General features: G+C 43.1%; 1 protein-coding gene across 1 annotated transcript in view; it reads right to left on the bottom strand.

Annotated features, from left to right (window-relative positions):
• Positions 1 to 11,517, bottom strand: part of CLTCL1 (clathrin heavy chain like 1) — a 314,203-nt gene that overhangs the window by 78,105 nt on the left and 224,581 nt on the right. The window lies entirely within an intron of this gene.

Here is an 11,517-nt window from a genome sequence, read left to right as displayed (position 1 = left end):
TATTTCAATAAAATTAATGTAAAAGTAAAGCAAATTTGTTGTGAACATAAGGGGGGGAAAAACTATGGAAATAAACCAATGCCAAAAAGAAAAATATTTTATAACTAGCATTGCTTTTAACTATTTTAGTTTCCCCTGTGTTCAAATGTATTTTACAAACAATCTAATTTGTCTACCATCGTTATTAGTATAACCAACCAAAAATCCAGCACTAGACAGCAACCGGGTGTGCACGCTTCAGGAATACTGCACTGTATTCCACACAATATACAGTCATGAAGAAGAAGCAGCACCAGATGCTGGTGCTGCTTCTTCTTCATGACTGTATATCGTTATTAGTATTATCTCTGATTTTTTTAAATTACTTTCTTTTCTATTTTTCACGTAATACAGAAAAACAAAATTTATGATTACCAGATACATTCCTTTATTTCCTGGCAGGGAGAGTCCACGACTTTATTAATTACTGTTGCGAATATCAACACCTGGCCACCATGAGGAGGCAAAGACACCTTAGCCAAAGGCTATAAATATCCCTCCCACTTCCCTCATCCCCCCCCAGTCATTCGGCCGAGGGAACAAGGAAAAAGCAGGAGAAACATTAGGGGATAGAGGTGCCAGAAGAAATGAAAGAAAGGAATTTATCTGGTAAGCATACATTTTGTTTTCTTTCCAAAGGCAGGGAGAGTCCACGACTTCATTCATTACTGTTAGGAACCAATACCCAAGCTATAAAGGACACGGAATGAAAAACGGGAAAGCAAAAATTAATAGGCGGACCCTAATCGGAAGGCACCACTACTTGCAACACCTTTCTCCCAAAGGCAGCCTCATTTGAAGCAAAAACATTGAACTTATAGAATTTGGAAAAAGTATGTAAAGAGGACCAGGTAGCTGCCTTAAAAATCTGATCCACAGAAGCTTCTTTCTTAAAAGCCCAAGAAGAAGATACTGCCCTAGTGGAATGAGCCGTAATCCTCTCAGGAGGTTGTTGACCAGCCTTCTCATAGGCCAAGCGGATGATACTTCTCAGCCAAAAAGATAGGGAAGTTGCAGTAGACTTCTGGCCCTTGCGTCTACCGGCAAACACCACAAACAAGGATGAAGATTGTCTGAAATCCTTGGTCGTCTAAAGACAGAATTTCAAGGCAAGTACAACATCCAGATTGTGAAGCAAACTTTCCTTCGAGGATTTTGACAAAAGGAAAGAACAACAATCCTGATTGATGTTGCAATCCGAGACCACCTTAGGTAGAAATCCTAACGGTGTGTAAAACCACCCTTATCTGCATGGAACACAAGATAAGGGGGTCACACTGTAACAAAGATATCTCAGAAACTCTGTGAGCAGAGGGGATAGCTAACAGAAACAAAACTTTCCAGGATAAAAGCTTAATATCAACAGAATGCATAGGTTTAAACGGAGCCTGCTGCAGAACACGAAGAACAAGATTAAAGGGTCTCTTTCATTCATCAAACTTTACATTTCACTGGTTTTGTTAAAATACTTACATTTTCTTCTTGAAAGCCGCTCCAGTGTTTCTCCAGCCCCGTTGCAAGAATCTTCATACGTCAGCAATGACAATTCCGGCATCCTCCAATCACGGCTTCCCCTCCGGGGATATCATTGCCTAAAGCATCGATGTGATTGGACGAAGGCCGGGATCGTCATTTCTGACGTAGGAAGAGGCTTGCGAAGGGCGGGGGAAGCGCTGGAGCGGTTTTCCCGAAAAAGGTATTTTAACAAAACCAGTGAAATGTAAAGTTTGATGAATGAAAGTGCCGCTGGTTTTAATAGGATTATTACAAACCGGGCAATGGTTCATCAACATTTACATTCACTCTAAGGAGGAGCAACAGGTTTAAATTCTTACCAGACCCTGAACAAAGAACTACACGTCTGGGAGGACTGCTAATATACTGTGCAGTAAGAGACAGCGCAGAGATCTGACCCTTGAGAGAGCTGGCCGATAGGCCTTTCTCCAAATCATCTTGGAGAAATGACAGAATCCGAGCAACTCACCTTGCGCCAAGGAAAACCTTGTTCCTCACACCAATACAGATAGGTACGCCACACTTTGTGGTAAATACAGCAAGTGGCCGGTTTGCAAGCTTGGATCAGGGTTATCTATGACACTATCAGAGAACCCTTTCTTAGACAAGACTAGGCGTTCAATCTCCAACACAGTCAGCCTCAGAGAATCTAGGTTTTGATGTAGTAAAGGACCTTGAATTAGATGGTCCGCCTGAAAATGCAACCTCCAGGGAGGGGAGGACGACATCCTCACCAGGTCTGCGAACCAGGTCCTGTGAAGATAAGATGGAGCTATTAGAATTGCAGGGGCTTGCTCCTACTTGATGCGGGCGATGACTCGAGGAAGAAGCGCTAATGGAGGAAACAGAAACATGAGCTTAAACCTCCACTAACATGTCCACCAATTCCACCTGAGGATACCTAGTTTGGCATTGAGACGAGAAGCCATGAGGTCAATCTCTGGAACCCCCCACTTGAGAGTTATCTCAGAGAACATCTCGGGGTGAAAATATTGTCTGCTTAGGAAGTCCGCTTCCCAGTTCTCCACCCTTAGGAAGTAAATCGCAGAAAGTAGACAGTTGTGAGATTCTGCCTACTGGAGAATCCAAAACTCTTTCATCGCAAGGGAACTTCTTGTTCCCTTCTGGTGATTGATGTAAGCAACTGAAGTTATGACTGATTGGAATTAAATACCGGACAGAACGAAGCTGGGGCCACACTATTAGTGCATTGAAGATGGCCCGCAGCAAGATATTGATAGGAAGAACTGACTTTTCCCGAGACCAAGTCTTCTGCACCTTCTAGGGATCCCAGACTGCCGCCCAACTTGAAAGGTGGCATCCGTAGTCGCAATCTGCCAAGATGGTCTCACAAAGCACGTGCCTTGGGACAGGTGATCTTGACAGAGCCACCAGGAGGCAGAGTCTCTCGTCCTTCTGTCCAGGACTATTTGTTGAGCCAGGTTGGAGTGTTCGCCGTTCCATTGCTTCAGCATGCATAATTGTAGAGGTCGCAGATTGAAGCGGGCAAAATAAATAATGTCCATGGAAGACACCATGAGACTAATTACTTGCATGCACAGAGCCACTGAAGGATTTGATGTTGCTCTGATCCGCCAGAAAGATTTTAATGAAAACAGAGTTGATAATTGTTCCCAGAAAAACTACCCTGGTACTGGGAACCAGGGAAATCTTTCCAATACTGATCTTCCATCCCTGAGTCCGAAGGAGACACAGAAGAGATTCCGTGTGATATCTTGCCAAAGGAAAAGTTGGAGCCTGAACCAATATATCGTCCAAGTAAAGAGCCACAGCGATACCCTGACATCTGGCTACCGCATGGAGAGCACCTAATACCTTCGTAAAAATTCTGGAGGCAGTAGCCAAGCCTAATGGCAGAGCTATGAATTGAAAATGATAGTCCAGAAATGCAAACCGCAGGAACTGAACATTATCCTTGTGGATCGGAACATGCAGGTATGCATCCTTCAGATCGATTGTTGTCATAAACTAATCCTTCTGGACCAACGGAAGAATGGACCTGATAGTCTCCATTTTGAAAGAGGGGACTATGAGGAATTTGTTGAGACATGTTAAGTCCAGGATTGCTCAAAAAAGTTCGCTCTTTTTTTTGGGAACCACAAACAAGTTTGAGTAAAAACCGAGACCCCTTTCTGAAGGCGGCATTGGGACAATCACTCCCAGAGAGGAAAGCTCCCGTAAGCAATCTAAGAAGGCTGCCCTCTTCTTGGGTCTTGTAGACAGTCTTGAAGGGAGAAATCTGCCCCTTGGAGGGTGAGATTTGAGCCCTATCTTGTATCCCTGAGAGACCACGTCTAAAACTCAGGGATCCTTAATGTCCTGAACCCAAGCCTTTAAGAAAAAGGACACTTGATCCTACAGACATGCAGATTTGTTGTCTGTGGGCTACTTGGTCGCTTTGGATTTGTTCCAGGACTGACCGGACTTCCAAGTACCCTTAGACTGTTCAGGCTTGGAGGAGGGCTGTATCCGCTGAGACTTGTCTGAACAAAACAAATGAAAATATGAGGCCTGACAACCCTTTGCTCTTGCCTTCTTATCCTGGGGAAGGAAGGAGCCCTTCCCACCTGTTACAGTGGAAATGAGTGACTCCAGGCCTGGACCGAACAAAATCTTTCCCTTAAAAGGCAAGGAATGGAGTCTAGTTTTGAAAAACATATCTGTGGACGAAGATTTTAACCAAAGGGCCCTGCGGGAAAGGACTGCAAAACCTGAGGACTTAGCATTCAGACGGAAAATCTGCATGTTAGCATCACAGATGAAAGAATTGGCTATTTTGATAGCCTTGATTCGATCATGGATCTCCTTCATATAATTCTGATAAGGAGTAACACCAATATGTAGTTGCACCTGCAACCGCGGAAACTGCTGCAGCAGGATGAAAAAGAAAACCCATGTGCTGAAACATTCTCCTTAAGTAACCCTCCAATTTTCTGTCCATTGGGTTCCTAATAGAGGTACTATCCACTAGCAGAATAGTAGTAAGTTTAGCAAGAGTGGAAATGGCTCCATCCACTTTAGGAATGGAACTCCAAAGTTCCAAGTTGGAGTCAGGAAACATCTTTTTAAAAGTAGCAGAAGGGGAAAAGTGAGTCCCAATTCTTTCCCATTCCTTCATAATAATATTCGCCATTCGTGCGGGAACCAGAAAAGTGTCTGGAGTCTTTTTGACCTCATAGACCCTATCTTATTTAGGAATCTTGGGCTCATCAGATAGCTTGGAGTCAGGAACATCTAAGGTAGACAATACCCCCTTCAGCAGGAAACGGAGGTGTTCTAGTTTAAACCTGAAGTTAGATTCCACAGGGATAATCTATTTAATATCTGAAACCTCTGACTCCAAAAGCTTAACCTGAGAAGCTAAAGAAGTCAGTTCATCCTTAGAGGGGTAAGACAAACTAGCCAACTGAGACTTATTATAAGGATTAACCCCCAAATCAGTAAAAAACTAAATTTATGCTTACCTGATAAATTTCTTTCTTGACATGATGAGTCCACGGATCATCTAATTACTATTGGGATATATCACTCCTGCCCAGCAGGAGGCGGCAAAGAGCACCACAGCAAAGCTGTTAAATATCACCTCCCTTCTCTCTAACCCCAGTCATTCGACCGAAGTAGAGAAAGGATGTAACAAGGTGCAGAGGTGTCTGAAGTTTATAACATACCAACAACCTGTTTTAAGAACAGGGCTGGCCGTGGACTCATCGTGTCAAGAAAAATAAATTTATCAGGTAAGCATAAATTTTGTTTTCTTTCTAATGAAGCTTCATTTTTGAATGCCCATAAGGAAGAAACAGACCTCGTGGAATAAGCCATAACTCTCTCTGGAGGATGCTGCCCAGTAGTTTCATAGGCAAAACGTATGATACTCTTCAGCCAAAAAGAAAGAGGAGTAGCCGTAGCTTTCTGTCCCTTACGTTTTCCCGAGAAAACCACAAAGCAGAAGACTGACGAAAATCCTTAGTCGCCTTTAAGTAAAATTTTAGAGCACGTACCACGTCTAAATTGTGCAGAAGTTGTTCCTTCTGAGAAGAAGGATTAGGACACAAGGAAGGAACAACAATCGCCTGATTAATGTTCCGGTCAGAAACTACTTTAGGGAGAAACCCTAATTTTGTACGTAAAACTACCTTATCCGAAAGAAAAAACATAATTTATGCTTACCTGATAAATTTATTTCTCTTGTGGTGTATCCAGTCCACAGATCATCCATTACTTGTGGGATATTCTCATTCCCAACAGGAAGTTGCAAGAGGACACCCACAGCAGAGCTGTTATATAGCTCCTCCCCTAACTGCCATATCCAGTCATTCGACCGAAAACAAGCCGAGAAAGGAGAAACCATAGGGTGCAGTGGTGACTGTAGTTTAAATTTAAAAATTACCTGCCTTAAAATGACAGGGCGGGCCGTGGACTGGATACACCACAAGAGAAATAAATTTATCAGGTAAGCATAAATTGTGTTTTCTCTTGTAAGGTGTATCCAGTCCACGGATCATCCATTACTTGTGGGATACCAATACCAAAGCTAAAGTACACGGATGAAGGGAGGGACAAGGCAGGTACTTAAACGGAAGGTACCACTGCCTGTAAAACCTTTCTCCCAAAAATAGCCTCCGAAGAAACAAAAGTATCAAATTTGTAAAATTTTGAAAAAGTATGAAGCGAAGACCAAGTCGCCGCCTTGCAAATCTGTTCAACAGAAGCCTCATTTTTAAAGGCCCAAGTGGAAGCCATAGCTCTAGTAGAATGAGCTGTAATCCTTTCAGGAGGCTGCTGGCCAGCAGTCTCATAGGCTAAGCGGATTATGCTTCTTAGCCAAAAAGAAAGAGGTTGCCGAAGCCTTTTGACCTCTCCTCTGTCCAGAGTAGACAACAAACAAAGCAGATGTTTGACGAAAATCTTTAGTGGCTTGTAAGTAAAACTTTAAAGCACGAACCACGTCCAGATAGTGTAATAGACGTTCCTTCTTTGAAGAAGGATTAGGACACAAGGATGGAACAACAATCTCTTGATTGATATTCTTGTTAGATACCACCTTAGGTAAAAACCCAGGTTTGGTACGCAGGACTACCTTATCCGTATGGAAGATCAGATAAGGAGAATCACATTGTAAAGCAGATAACTGAGACTCTACGAGCCGAGGAAATAGCTACCAAAAAAAGAACTTTCCAAGATAAAAGTTTGATATCTATGGAATGAAGAGGTTCAAACGGAACTCCTTGAAGAACCTTAAAGGGATACTAACCCCACATTTTTTTCTTTCATGATTCAGATAGAGCATGCAATTTTAAGCAACTTTCTAATTTACTCCTATTATCAATTTTTCTTTGTTCTCATGTTATCTTGATTTGAAAAAGCAGTAATACAAGGTTAGGAGTCGGCCCATTTTTAGTTCAGCACCTCGGTAGCGCTTACTGATTGGTTTGCTACATTTAGCCACAAATCAGCAAGTGCTACCCAGATACTGAACAAAAAATGGTCCGGCTCTAAAGCTTACAGTACTGCTTTTTCAAATCAAGAAAGCATGAGAACAAAGAAAAATTGATAATAGGAGTAAATTAGAAAGGTGTTTAAAATCTCATGCTCTATCTGAATCATGAAAAAAAATAGGTTTAGTATCCCTTTAAGAACCAGATTTAAGCTCCATGGAGGAGCAACAGGTTTAAACACAGACTTCATTCTAACTAAAGCCTGACAAAATGCCTGAACGTCTGGAACATCTGCCAGACGCTTGTGCAAAAGAATAGACAGCGCAGAAATCTGTCCCTTTAAGGAACTAGCTGACAATCCTTTTTCCAATCCTTCTTGGAGAAAGGATAATATCCTGGGAATCCTGACCTTACTCCATAAGTAACCCTTGGATTCACACCAATAAAGATATTTACGCCATATCTTATGGTAAATTTTCCTGGTGACAGGCTTTCGTGCCTGTATTAAGGTATCAATGACTGACTCGGAGAAGCCACGCTTTGATAAAATCAAGCGTTCAATCTCCAGGCAGTCAGTCTCAGAGAAATTAGATTTGGATGATTGAAAGGACCTTGTAGTAGAACAGTCTTAACGGCAGAGTCCAAGGTCTGCATACCAGGTCCTGCGTGGCCACGCAGGCGCTATCAAAATCACTGATGCTCTCTCCTGCTTGATCTTGGCAATCAGTCGAGGGAGCAGAGGAAACGGTGGAAACACATAGGCCAGGTTGAGAGACCAAGGCGCTGCTAGAGCATCTATCAGCGTCGCCTCGGGATCCCTGGACATGGATCCGTAACAAGGAAGCTTGGCGTTCTGGCGAGACGCCATGAGATCCAGTTCTGGTTTGCCCCAATGATGAATCAATTGAGCAAACACCATCGGATGGAGTTCCCACTCCCCCGGATGAAAAGTCTGACGACTTAGAAAATCTGCCTCCCAGTTCTCTACACCTGGGATATGGATAGCTGATAGGTGGCAAGAGTGAATCTCTGCCCAGCGTATTATCTTTGAGACTTCTAACATCGCTAGGGAACTCCTTGTTCCCCCTTGATGGTTGATGTAAGCCACAGTCATGATGTTGTCCGACTGAAATCTGATGAACCTCAGAGTTGCTAGCTGAGGCCAAGCCTGAAGAGCATTGAATATCGCTCTCAGTTCCAGAATATTTATTGGAAGGAGTGTCTCCTCCTGAGTCCATGATCCCTGAGCCTTCAGGGAGTTCCAGACTGCACCCCAACTTAGAAGGCTGGCATCTGTCGTTACAATTGTCCAATCTGGCCTGCGAAAGGTCATACCTTTGGAGAGATGGACCCGAGATAGCAACCAGAGAAGAGAATCCCTGGTTTCTTGATCCAGATTTAGTAGAGGGGACAAATCTGTGTAATCCCCATTCCACTGACTGAGCATGCATAGTTGCAGCGGTCTGAGATGTAGGCGTGAAAACGGCACTATGTCCATTGCCGCTACCATTAAGCCGATTACTTCCATGCACTGAGCCACCGAAGGGCGCGGAATGAAGAACACGGCAGGAATTTAAAAGCTTTGATAACCTGGACGCCGTCAGGTAAATTTTCATTTCCACAGAATCTATCAGAGTCCCTAGGAAGGAAACTCTTGTGAGTGGGGATAGAGAACTCTTTTCCTCGTTCACTTTCCACCCATGCAACCTCAGAAATGCCAGTACTATGTCCGTATGAGACTTGGCAATTTGGAAGTTTGACGCCTGTATCAGGATGACGTCTAAATAAGGGGCCACTGCTATGCCCCGCGGCCTTAGGACCGCCAGAAGAGACCCCAGAACCTTCGTAAAAATTCTTGGGGCTGTAGCTAATCCAAAAGGAAGAGATACAAACTGGTAATGCCTGTCTAGAAAGGCAAACCTAAGAAACCGATGATGATCTTTGTGTATCGGAATGTGAAGATAAGCATCCTTTAAATCCACTGTAGTCATATATTGACCCTCCTGGATCATTGGTAGGATGGTATGAATAGTTTCCATCTTGAATGATGGAACTCTGAGGAATTTGCTTAAGATCTTTAGATCCAAAATTGGTCTGAAGGTTCCCTCTTTTTTGGGAACCACAAACAGATTTGAGTAAAATCCCTGTCCCTGTTCCTCCTTTGGAACTGGATGGATCACTCCCATAACTAGGAGGTCTTGTACACAGTGTAAGAATGCCTCTCTCTTTATCTGGTTTGCAGATAATTGTGAAAGGTGAAATCGCCCTTTAGGGGGGGAAGCTTTGAAGACCAGAAGATATCCCTGAGATATAATTTCCAACGCCCAGGGATCCTGGACATCTCTTGCCCACGCCTGGGCGAAGAGTGAAAGTCTGCCCCCTACTAGATCCGTTACCGGATAGGGGGCCGTTCCTTCATGCTGTCTTAGAGGCAGCAGCAGGCTTTTTGACCTGCTTACCTTTGTTCCAGGTCTGGTTAGGTCTCCAGACCGTCTTGGACTGAGCAAAAGTTCCCTCTTGTTTTGCATTAGAGGAAGTTGATGCCGCACCTGCCTTGAAGTTTCGAAAGGCACGAAAATTAGACTGTTTGGCTCTTGATTTGGACCTGTCCTGAGGAAGGGCATGACCTTTTCCTCCAGTGATATCAGCAATAATCTCCTTCAAACCAGGCTCGAATAGGGTCTGCCCCTTGAAGGGAATGTTAAGCAGCTTAGACTTTGAAGTAACGTCAGCTGACCATGATTTAAGCCATAACGCTCTGCGCGCCTGGATAGCAAAACCAGAATTCTTAGCCGTTAGTTTAGTCAAATGAACAATGGCATCAGAAAAAAAAAGAATTGGCTAGCTTAAGTGCTCTAAGCTTGTCAAGTATGTCATCCAATGGAGTCGCTACCTGTAAAGCCTCTTCCAGAGACTCAAACCAGAACGCCGCAGCAGCAGTAACAGGAGCAATGCATGCAAGGGGCTGTAGGATAAAACCTTGTTGAATAAACTTTTTCTTAAGGTAACCATCTAATTTTTTATCCATTGGATCTAAAAAAGCACAACTGTCCTCGACAGGGATAGTAGTACGCTTTGCTAGAGTAGAAACTGCTCCCTCCACCTTAGGGACTGTCTGCCATAAGTCCCGTGTGGTGGCGTCTATTGGAAAAAAAAATCTTAAAATAGGAGGGGGAGAGAACGGCACACCTGGTCTATCCCATTCCTTATTAATAATTTCTGTAAACCTTTTAGGTATAGGAAAAACATCAGTACACACCGGCACTGCATAGTATTTATCCAGTCTACACAATTTCTCGGGCACTGCAATTGTATCACAGTCATTCAGAGCAGCTAAAACCTCCCTGAGCAACACGCGGAGGTGTTCAAGCTTAAATTTAAATGTAGAAATATCAGAATCAGGTTGCATCATCTTCCCTGAGTCAGAAACATCACCCACAGAAAGAAGCTCTCCTTCTTCAGCTTCTGCATATTGTGAGGCAGTATCAGACATAGCTCTTAAAGCGTCAGTATGCTCTGCATTTCGTCTAACTCCAGAGCTATCTCGCTTTCCTCTAAATTCAGGTAGTCTGGCTAATACCGCTGACAGTGTATTATCCATGACTGCCGCCATGTCTTGTAAAGTAAACGCTATGGGCGCCCTAGATGTACTTGGCGCCATTTGAGCGTGAGTCCCTTGAGCGGGAGTCAAAGGATCTGACACGTGGGGAGAGTTAGTCGGCATAACTTCCCCCTCGTCAGATTCCTCTGGTGATAAATTTTTTAAAGACAGAATATGATCTTTATTGCTTAAAGTGAAATCAGTACATTTGGTACACATTCTAAGAGGGGGTTCCACCATGGCTTTTAAACATAATGAACAAGGAGTTTCCTCTATGTCAGACATGTTTGTACAGACTAGCAATGAGACTAGCAAGCTTGGAAAATACTTTAAATCAAGTTAACAAGCAAATATAAAAAACGGTACTGTGCCTTTAAGAGAAATTTTTTTTTTCAGAATTTGAAAAACAGTGAAAAAAGGCAGTAAATCAAACGAAATTTTTACAGTGTATGTAATAAACTAACAGAGCATTGCACCCACTTGCAAATGGATGATTAACCTCTTAGTTCAAAAAACGGATCAAAAAAACGATAGACGTTTTATAACAGTCACAACAAACTGCCACAGCTCTGCTGTGGCCCTACCTTCCCCAATAAACGACGTTGGAAAGCCTTTGAGCCCTTTAGAGATGTCCTATAGCATTCAGGGGACTCCTGAGGGAAGCTGGATGTCTCAGTCTGTAATTTTAACTGCGCAAAAAAGCGCTAAAATAGGCCCCTCCCACTCATGCTACAACAGTGGAAAGCCTCAGGAAACTGTTTCTAGGCAAAATTTAAGCCAGCCATGTGGAAAAACTAGGCCCCAATAAAGTTTTATCACCAAAACATATATAAAAACGCTTAAACATGCCAGCAAACGTTTTATATTGCAATTTTATATAAGAGTATTACCTCTGAGAGTAAGCAT

Source organism: Bombina bombina, chromosome 2 (assembly GCF_027579735.1).
Source record: "Bombina bombina isolate aBomBom1 chromosome 2, aBomBom1.pri, whole genome shotgun sequence".
In the NCBI taxonomy this organism is placed as follows: domain Eukaryota; kingdom Metazoa; phylum Chordata; class Amphibia; order Anura; family Bombinatoridae; genus Bombina; species Bombina bombina.
This window is presented reverse-complemented; position numbering and strand designations above follow the sequence as displayed.